The following is a 10830-nucleotide window of genomic DNA, read 5'->3' on the forward strand; positions in this document are numbered from 1 at the left end:
TCTGAATCAGTGTAAAATACCACTCTTTCTTGAAAATTTATACCCATTAAACCACCTCCAGTGGTTTCTTATTATCAGTTACTTTTTCTTCCCTGTAACTGAAAGGCTATCAGACCAAGCTTGATTTGTTCACACTTCTGTCAGTTTCTAACTTAAACCAACAGCCAGGAATGTGACTAGGGACGGCCTTTGGCATTTATGAATTTCATTATGTCTCCTGTCACCTCAAGCCTCACAATTAATCACAGGAAAGAAAGGGGAAAAAATCTTCCCCTGCACTGCACTGCAAAGCTATGTAAAGCCTTTTACAGAGCCAGCGCTAAATCCTTTCCATAGACTGACTAGCTGAAGGATTTAAACTCAGCAATCCAATTAGCGCCCTTCTCCTTGGAGAGTTAGGGGTAAGTTTCAGCATGGCAAGTCTGGGATTCAGCTGCACAAGTCCCATTAACATTTAGGGGAACTGCATGGATAAATCCTTATCCACACAGTGCAAAAGGCTCCGTTAAGTTGTCATCTCTACAGTCATAGAAGCTGAAATTCATTCATGAAGGGGTTTTTTTGTTTGAATCGTAAAGCAGCATTTGCATTCTTTTAAAGCATATTAGATGTACAACAGTCTGTTCGTAGCCATCTTAGTGTTGTATTCAGTCACAAAGTTACAGTTACAACTGTCCCGCTGAAGCAATTAGCAAGGGCCAGTTTGATAAAAAAAGAGGTGGCCTGGAAGCTAGAACTCAGGTTTACAAACTGAAGTGTTCTGTGTCCTGGCTGTGCACTGTTGATACTTTATTGGAAAGAGTTGTTTCTGCCTCTGTACAGAGCTGGACATCAAAGGAAAAGTCTCCAGAATTGTAGTGAACAGCAACATCAAAAGACTTCAGAAATTATTTCAGGGAAAACACACCAGCAAATTAAGCTCTGGGTCTGCTGTCCAGCTGTGCTTTACAGGCAGAGAATACTGTTGGACTAAAAGTCTTAAGCACTGAGGCCGATCTTCTTTCCATTAAAACACAGAAACAGGATGCTGCTGCCAGATTTTTTGCAATAAAACTTGGCCTTACACATTTTGGAGTGTGAGGGCACTTTAAATAATGCATTTCTTTGATTGTTTCTTTACTATTCAGTAGCTGCATGGGGGATCACATTGCAGTTAAAAGTTAAAGCCTAATTTTGAGTGTTCCTGAGTGAAGGGGAGGTGCTGGTGTCATTACATCGACCAGACAGAGTTGCATAGATGGTAAGTGCTCCATCTCCACCCATCATCCACCTCCCACAGAGAGGAGGAGCTACCTATGCTGTAGAGCAGCCTTATCGAATGAGACGGGGCCTTTCTCCACAAACCTACTGCTGGAAGAAACCTATTTTTCTTTTTTCCCCTTTCTTAAAGTAAGTCAGAATCAACATAGAAATACAAACAAATAAATATGGAAAACATTGTCATGTATGGTCCAAGGACCTGTCATGGGGAGTTTGCAGAGAATTCCTTTTGGCTGTCCTGTCTCGTACTGCACCACACGTGAAGCCTGTCAGGCACCCTTGAGTTTGGCGTCTCCCATTTGAGTGGTGCCGTGCAAGCAGAACTTAGTGAAATTCTGCTGTATCAGCAGAGTTTCACAATCACTTTATTTTTAATAGGGCATAACCCAGTGGATACATGCTTGCACTTTAGTCTCCTCTCCACTTAGATTATAAATAAATAAGTTAAATATTAAATAAGTGGTAGAACTGAAGTCTCCATCTGCTCAGCAGAGAGTGCCCTGTACTTTAACCTGTGTAATCACTGCACCTTTTAAGCAACAAGCTCCATGCTCAGCACACCTCTTGCTTTGAATGCCAGTTATGAGCACCTAATGCTGCAGGGCCCTCGGGAGGCTCCAAGGCATTGACGCAGTCTGGCTTCTGCTCCTGGCATGGTTGGCTGTGGGGCTGGCTCACAGTTACCCCCACCCAGCGTTTCCTTCCTGTGTGCTAGACCTCAGGTCCCAAAGCAGGACACAAAATGTGTCTTTAATGAAGGCCTGGGCATCTTACAGCCACGGTAGGAAATAACTTTTGATGCAAATTCTATGATACGGGCACAGTATCACATCTTCCCCCTAGGAAGAATGGATTAATACCTTGTGTCATAGTAAAAATGCTATTAGGTCAGAGCCTGAAAGTTAGGAATTCTTGAGTATATTCTTTTCTCTGAAAAATGCCATTTACTGTCAATGCTGGTGTCTAAATTAATTCACAAGGGATGTTTAGATTTACTAACAGGTCTTTTGGAAGATAGTCTAAAGATTACTATATGCCTTCACATCGAACTTACCGCCCTTTGCTGGGGGTTAAATATTTATGTTTGTCTGACTAGGTAGATTTAAAAATAAACTCAGTCATGCAAACACAAATTGAAAATGAGGGCATGAACTGCATCTGTAATCTTACTAGCAGACAGACACAGAGGTAAGCGTTTCATCAGCGTCAAGAGGAAGAACATGTTGCAGATCTGTTTGCAAGAACAGACCCATCCTATACTTATTTACTTCCCATTACCAAAGCACTATCCATGTGACACTTTTGCACATTACAACAATTAATTCATTAACACTGTACATCACTACTGATTTTATTTAAACACTCAGTAAAAGGATTTTTTTTTCTACATTATAGTTTCCTTGAAATGAGCAACCAGACTACATTAGTTTGATTTAAAGTTGAGCCTAAATGCCATAGTTTGAACATGAATTACAGTCTTCTAAAAGTTTATTTGTTTAAGGAACTGACCTGGACTTTCCCAAAGTAGAATGATTTCCAACAGGAAAGACAGTCTATATTGCTGTAGACTGTACAATACAGTTGTCTGATTGCATCTAGGAAATTAACAAGTCTTTTTTCTGGGAAAAAAAAAATTAAAATAAAGCTTTTTACAATTGTACCATGAGCATGGTTATCAGCCAAGATTTCATCTGACTTGCTAGCAGGAAGGCTGTGAGTGAGGAGCCACCTTAAGCTGCTGGAGTTAGCTCTGGAATCTCACCTGCCAGAGAGGAACAGGGCTAGCCCGTACCTGGCCTAAAGGATTCAGGAGTGAAGGTGGTGACAGCTAAATTATTACAAAAGGCTTCCTCCCAATAATCATCATCTTTGGCACTGTGAGAGGGAAGAAAGGAACCAGCATTCATAAACTAATAGAAATAAATCCCAAACACTAGCATTTGTGCAGCAATTACATGGAATATTTATCACCGCTGGAATGAATGGTGATCTCTGACCTTCTAACATTTTTTGCAAATGAATCCATTAGTTCCAACCCCTTTCTCTTATCAGTACATGAGCCATAAAGCATTGCAGGTGTAGATGAGCAAGGAAAGAGGAGATTAATTGTATTTGTAGTAATGAGTAAAAAAGGAAGTAGACTGAGGGCCTGCAATGAGGCAGTTGTTAAATTTAGCGCTATACAATGCACTTGCATTAGTAAGCAAATAAATTACTCTTTGCAGCTGGACTCGGATTGTTGCAAAGGTTCCAGTTTTAAAGAGCAGATTTTTATAGTTAAGTCAATACTGGCTTCTGGACCGCTTTGGTTTTTAGCACATTTAAGATGCATCTACAAAGCCAACTTACAAATTAATAAATCTTTCCTTTAATTCAGTCTGCCAAGAACAAAGATAGAACACTGACTACTGCAGAAGCCATGTTAGTGATGTAAACCAAAGGACTGGGGATTAAACAAGGATTACCAAGCGCTAAATCAATGTGTTTCCTTTTCTGGCTGTGTGTCTGTGGTGTGAAAGTATGGATCATTACATAAAACGTGGCATATGACTGCTTGGATTAATACTAGACAATGTTACAGCAATGCTGAGACGCAAAGTTTGATGTTTAAGCACGACCAGTTTGCTACCAAGAAAGCGATGGCAATGACTAAGGAAGAAGGCATGTTTTTTCTGTTGTTTGTAGTATCCAGTAATTTTTCCAAGTAAACCTGGCTGTGTTAAATCCATGCCCTACTCTTCTGAAGCATGCTGGAGCTTTTTTTAATTTATATAACCTCAAGAAAACTATCCAGAATTAAGATCCTACTAGTTTTTTGGCAATTCATTTAAGGATCTCAAAGTACAAAATAAAATGCAAAAAACCCTCATGTCTGCACTATCAGACAGAAAAGTAACTTTAAAAATAGACTTAAATTGAAGCATGCCAGGTGTGAAACTTGCCAACAACATCAAAGCGTGGACCTGGTCTAGTAGACCAGGTTGCTCAAAGCCCTCTCCAACCTGGCCTTGAACACCTCCAGGGATGGACCAGCCACAGCTTCTCTGGGCAACCCGGGCCACTGCCTTACCACACTCACAGTAAAGAATGTCTTCCTAATATCTAAACTAAATCTCCGCTCTTTCAGTTTAAAACTGTTACCCCTCGTCCTATCACTACACCCCCTGATAAAGAGTCCCTCCCCAGCTTTCCTGTAGGCCCCTTTTAGTCAAGACCAGACCAGCAGCTGGAGTTTGAGCTGGTTAGTCACACAGCCATTCTTGTGTATGGCTTTATTTACCACCACCCCTTATCAAACACCACGAAACAACAGGTCTGTTTGGTTGAGCCATCTGCTCCCCTATGCATTTGTAACACTATCATCAGCTGCATTTACTCAGCCTGTTAAGAATTTTGTTCGAGAGTAGTAACACCCCCCGAAATACCTTTAGTAGTGATACACACCCCCAAATATATTTAATGTTCATGTCCAAGTAAATTTTAGTTTAGCTATTAGTGGTTTATTCCCCTTCAATACAATCCATCACAAAAACTTTGACACTACAATGTATTATTAAACCACACAGCTGGGATCGTAGCAACATCATCTCTCAGTTGTGAATGTTTTGCTCATCTGATGAATGGTATGAAATACATCTGTATGTTCTATCAGCATTACTGTGTACTGCTTTATTCTGACTTATCTCAGAGGAATTTGATTTGCAGTTCAGTATTATAAGAGGAGGGGAAAGTGGGGTGACGGGGCAAATCAAAACAAAGCAGCAGCTTGCTCTTGTAAATTAGATGATGCAAAGATTCTGGAAAACACTAAGGGCCTTGAAGCAAACCACCTCCAGCAAGGTGCCAGATTCCTTATGGGAAAAGGACAAGGATGGCAGGGAGGAAAAGTACCTAGAGCAAGCATACAGTGATAGGTCTGTGTTTTTAAATTTGTACACCAGCTCATTTCAGTTTCAGAAGTATTTGCTTTTACCATCATCCCTTTTTAAAGGTGTTGGACCACTAGTAAATCCTGTGAACTCCAGTCTACACCTCTAAATAAGCCTGTGCTCACTCAGAGGAGCATGTATTTAGTTCTCTACTATGAACAGTCATAATGCCAAATGTTACAGTGCCACTGGAGATAGCAGTGGGAGGGACTGAGGTCTTGAAGCAGCCACATGCACTGCAGAAGAACCATCCCAGAGCAGTACAGACTATCTCCTTAAAGAGGAATGACATGGAAGTGAAAAAATATTAATTCTAACAATCGTCTATTACATTTCAAGTTATAAAAAAAAAAAAAAAAAAAAAGCTGTTACATTAGATTTAGATTACAGCTGGATGCTGTTTCCTCCTAGTTTTTATTCACAGTATATGTAAATTAGGGCAAAAAAAACCCTACAGAAATCCTTTGGCACTTTCTAGACAGCAATGATCTCTCTTTCCTACCAGCTGCAGGGCTGATGGATCCCAATCATGCTTAGCTCAGGCGATGTTAAAATACTAAGCCATTATTCTGCTCCATAGCTCTGGCGTCTCATGCATGCAAAGGTACATTTTCCAGGTACCCGTGGCACTGCTTGCTATAAACATGTTCTGACATAGATAGGAGGAAAGTTGGTGCATTGGGCCTACATAATAACTTTAAACATGGCAGAGAATGTGGACATGGCATTTGTCTTCATGGTAATTAAAAAAATTGCTGATGTGAAATCTCAGTGATTCATTGTCTGCGTTCACAGAAAAAACATCTAGGCTGCTTTTAACATAATACTTATGGTAAGTATTGTCTTTTCAGGTTTTTTTTCCTCAGAAATTTTGATGGCATGCAGACTTGGCATCATGCTAAATAGAGACATTGAGTCTTTATAGTTTTATCTCTTGAGCCCATCTGGTTTGAAGTAGTTGACAGCAAGCAGGAAAGGGAATAGAATGAAAGACTCACTTCATGTTTGCTGAAATAAAAGAAATGTGTAAAGGCAGCACTCAAATAAAATCAGCCTGGGAGGAGGGCTGCTGCCCCCCACCCCCTCACCAGCCTTCCTCTGCCCTTTTAAGAGGACAGGAACCAAAAGGTTTCACCTGCAACCCCTCCGCTCCAGCGCTCGCTCTGCCTGCCCACTGTTGGAGCTCACACCCCAGCCCACAGGCAGCTGAAGCAGGCAGGCTGAAGCACTGAGGGAGAAGGGGAACTGTCTGCCCCCCGGAACGAGGGACAATGGGAGCACTAGGCAAGCTGAGTAAAAAAGCAAACACAAGTGCAGGGCCCTTGTCCATCAGCCAAGCTAAAACCATTGAAAAAAACAACAGTGCAAACACCTCACATGAAGGTGCTTCAGTAAGTTTTACATGTTATTTATTCTGTTTTTAACTTCCTTTTGCAATTTACAGATACAGCCCAAGGACTTCAGTCTGAGTACCCAAGCACTTGTGCAATTACCCTGTTAAGGCAGGTGCAGAACATCCCAACCACACCAGAAGTGTCCTGCCCTGCCCACTGAAACCACCGGTGGGTTAGTTACCAGAACGAGCATCAGTGAGAGCGTACTGGGTTGCAGGAAAACATGCCCTTTCCTTCTGCAGCTACCAATGGCCACTAAGGGCTGTTCATACAGGAACTACGAAATTCTGTAGCTAGAACTCAGGCTAGAACAGATGTAAAAGGGCACTTGCTTTCTCAGTGAGGCACACTGTGTAAAATGTTCGTCCTCTCACGGAGGTGATAAGAGGCTATCCTTTATCAGCCACAGAATCACTCTGAGCATAAGATGGAAGTTGCCATACAAGTTTGCATGATTTTACACCGTGTAGCAGCGAGCCCGTTCCTTTATGCTGCTCTGTCTCTATAGAATTAGTTCCTAAATGTGACTTTTCTGGCTTTTGTTCTTAACGACTTTCTTACCAGTTCAAATTTATAATTTTAACCTAAATAGAAGTGATTTATTGTAATTACTTTGTATAGGCTGCTCTTCATAAACTTTTTTAAAAAATCTGGAAAAACATTTAATTTCCCATATGGAAAGAACACATTTATCATACTTTACTCAGATATACTTGGCTGACTATTGCACATATATGCAAAACATATGTGACATATTCAAGGCTGAATTTCATAAAACAGAAATGCTATGAAATGTGATATAATAAATATATTACACAGACATATGTGGCCAATTTATAAAACTATGGTATCTTTGGTAAATTTATAATAGGTCATTTCTATTAATGAGGGGGAATGAGTGCATTTTTCTGGCATATGCAACACATACAATACTTTACATAGACTTCCTGAAGGGAGGTGGACCTTTGAAAAGCAGACTTGTACGTGTACATATATAGTGTACATGGGACATGTACATATTTTTTCAAAATTAATGTATATCTTCAAAACCAGCTCTTGCTTTTTGCACTGATCAGATATACAACATACTGGGCAGAAAAAGTATGAAATACTATTCTTGGAGATTAGCAAACCTCTGATACACTAGATTCCTACAGACAATAGGTGTCTCGCTTTAATAGAGAGCACGTTTTATAAACACACACTGTGCTCATGATAATGGCCAGTAACAGAAATCTTTGGGTACGGTCGCTTTCATCTAGTTGTATCAAGCACTCATAAATTAACCATCTTACTGATCAACTGAATTAGAATAATTAAATAAAGAAAAAACGCCATACATTTAGAAAAAAAGTTAGACACATATACACATACTAGCCTCTACACTAGCAGCCTGCACTCTTCATAACACCAGCTTATCGCAACAGCCAAATTATTGCTGGCTGATTATCTTCAAATTCTAACTCACAGATTACTGCCCCTCCTTATTTATGCCTGCGTGCTTCAAGGATCAAATCTTTCCTTTATAAAACAAATCTCTATTTTCTCTCAGATTGTGTATTTGCAAGTTTCCAAGGGTTCATTTCCCGTGTGTGCATGACCTACCTGGTGCCATGCCCAGCTCTTCCCTCTGGAGGGAGCCTGCTCTTCAGGCACGGCCAGGCGGGGCGCGCCTCTGCCGCATCCTCGACCACCGCCGCCGCCGTACCCCCGGTGCCCCCCGGTACCGCCAAAGCCCACCCCGGGGCAACAGAGCACCTCCTGGCTACACCGGCCGTTTAACATAAGTAGGGGGTCAGACCATCGCACCCACTGCCTCAACGCTCTGCCAGCAAAACCGCGTTTGTTTTCAACCCATCATGAAACTGAACAACAGCAGGAAAAGCAACAAGGACCAGAAGGCGTATGTACACACGCACACTCTCACACGCACGCACACTCTCACACGCACGCACACTCTCTCTTCCCCCACCCTCCACCCCAGCTGCATTCAACAGGCTCACAGCAACTTTTTGAGCTCCTTGGACCAAGGTGCAAGCACGGCAGCACTCTTCCAGCACTCCTCGGGCAGCCAGGCTCAGCTGCCACCCCCAAACCCAATCTGCAGGTGCCTAACTTGTTCCCAACGACTACAGGGATGCCTTGACATCAGCAGAACATCACACAGCAGGAGCAACCCTGCCTTTCTTATTCCTCTCTGACACGATCAAGGTGCAGCTGTTCCTCGGCCGGGGATCCAGGCATCACAGCTGAAATCCATTTGTTGGCGAGAATAAGGTCTGTTTGGCAGCAAGGACAGCATATCAGCTGAGGTGGCCCTGAGCCCTGCAGCCCCACTAACCATGGCTCCTTGCAGGGATGCACTAGGAAGCCCCTAGCTCATGGGACACCCACACTGTCCCCCAGTGGCCTGGTGACTGAAAAATGCCTTTTTATGCTGACTGCAGGCCTTGGGTCATTCTCCACACTGCAACCCACTGTTGCACAGACTGTAGCATGAAAAAACCAAAGTGCTTGCTCGCCTGGCAACGACCATGCATATGCATGCTTGAGATTGACTGAAAACATGCCAACGCCCCAGGACGCTGAGAGGGATCTGCTGGGGACCACCTTCGCAGCTCCACCCAAAGCAGTTCTAAGATCTCCCTGAACAGGAGGAAAGATTAAAAAGTACATCCATGAAGTGTGTAAACAGTTTGCATGAACACTGCAAGCACACAGAATTCTCATCCTCATGCTCCTACCCTACATTGAATTTAGTCAGATCCATTTGTAGGAAAAAAATAAAACCACCAACAAAAACCCATTCGTGAAAACCTGAGCCATCCCCAGTGTTTGCGTAAGCGATCCAGCAAAGACCTCCCTTGTTTCACCTGTGGGTGCCTAACCCTATATTTATCCACCGAAGTAAGTGATGCAGTTTGGAGCAATCAGTAAGTTCAGCCTGTACCTCTGGAAAATGGAGCCACATGGCTAATTTATTCTCTAGCCCTGTTTGGAAGAGACAAAGGGTGCTTGTAACCTCTGTGCTTGGGCCTGTTTTACCAGCAGCTTTTAAATACACACTGCTATGTGTGACTTAAGGCAACCATAAGTGGACATATTGTCTGGAAATTCTGCAGCCTTCTTTCCGAGTATGTGCTATGGACCTTGGTGACGGCATGTACTGAGTGAAGTTTAAACATACATGTAATCAAATCGTACAAAGTCATTTTTCAAATGAAACTGCAATACATATAGATAAGGCATGGCCTATACCTGATACATCTTGACTAACTGGCTGACAGGTAACAAAATTAAAGTGTTACAGATTTTCTGTTATTCTCAAAAGGCTTCTACTACTCGATGTGCAGTGTTACAGGGCAGTTGGGGGTGGTGGTGTTTGTTTGAAGTGGATTTTTTGATGTGATAGAAAAATAACCCTGCTTGCTTTCCATATCTGGAACACTCCCATCCGGTGAGATAGACATAGTTCTACAAGGAGGAAACACTAGTCAAAGCCCCAAGGAACCTTGATTTAAGGACTAAAACACGACACGAAATGGGCTGCTAACATGCTTAATACTAACATATATAAGCACCTTGCATGTTGATGGCCTAAAATCAAGATTAGAAATACCATTTTCATAGTTAAAAATGTAGTCTTGATACAGCTGCATGGTCTCTCCTTCCCATTCAGACATGGGACTTCTGTAGTGGTTTTTCTAGCACAGAGGATAGACTAGTTATCCTGAGGGCCCACTGCCCACAGCCATAGGTTGAAGTTCTGTGATTTTCTCTTCTAATGGAGATAAATTAAAATTCCTACAGCCAAGGCAAGGACCTTGAGCCACTTTGTGTAAGAGCACAGTTTAGTCCTGGTGTTTTGGGTCATGCAGTCCTCTCAGCTCTTGTACAGTAAAGTACATTTGAAAAGATGTGTGGCCAGTCTGCACTGAAAACCAGTGACACTTCTTGCAGCGCTTTGTGTACGTTTAAAGAAAACAGGTGCTCACCAATACAAACGGAAACAAACTTATCCATTTCAACCTGGGACCCCAACCCTGCAAGTTGTTGCATAAGGATAGATCGCTACAGCCATGGGCAACTCTGGCAACCAGGGAGAGAGAAGCGAAGGACCATTCGCCTATGGAGATTCACTATTTGTTCAGACTAAACAACTCCAGTTTAGTATTCCTTCCTTATTTAAGTGACCTTGTTTTGTACGGAAGATTTAGACTTCAGAGCAGACAAACTGACAAATACAC

The sequence above is a fragment of the Charadrius vociferus genome, unplaced genomic scaffold (genome assembly GCF_000708025.1).
Source record: "Charadrius vociferus isolate BGI_N301 unplaced genomic scaffold, ASM70802v2 scaffold326, whole genome shotgun sequence".
NCBI lineage: Eukaryota > Metazoa > Chordata > Aves > Charadriiformes > Charadriidae > Charadrius > Charadrius vociferus.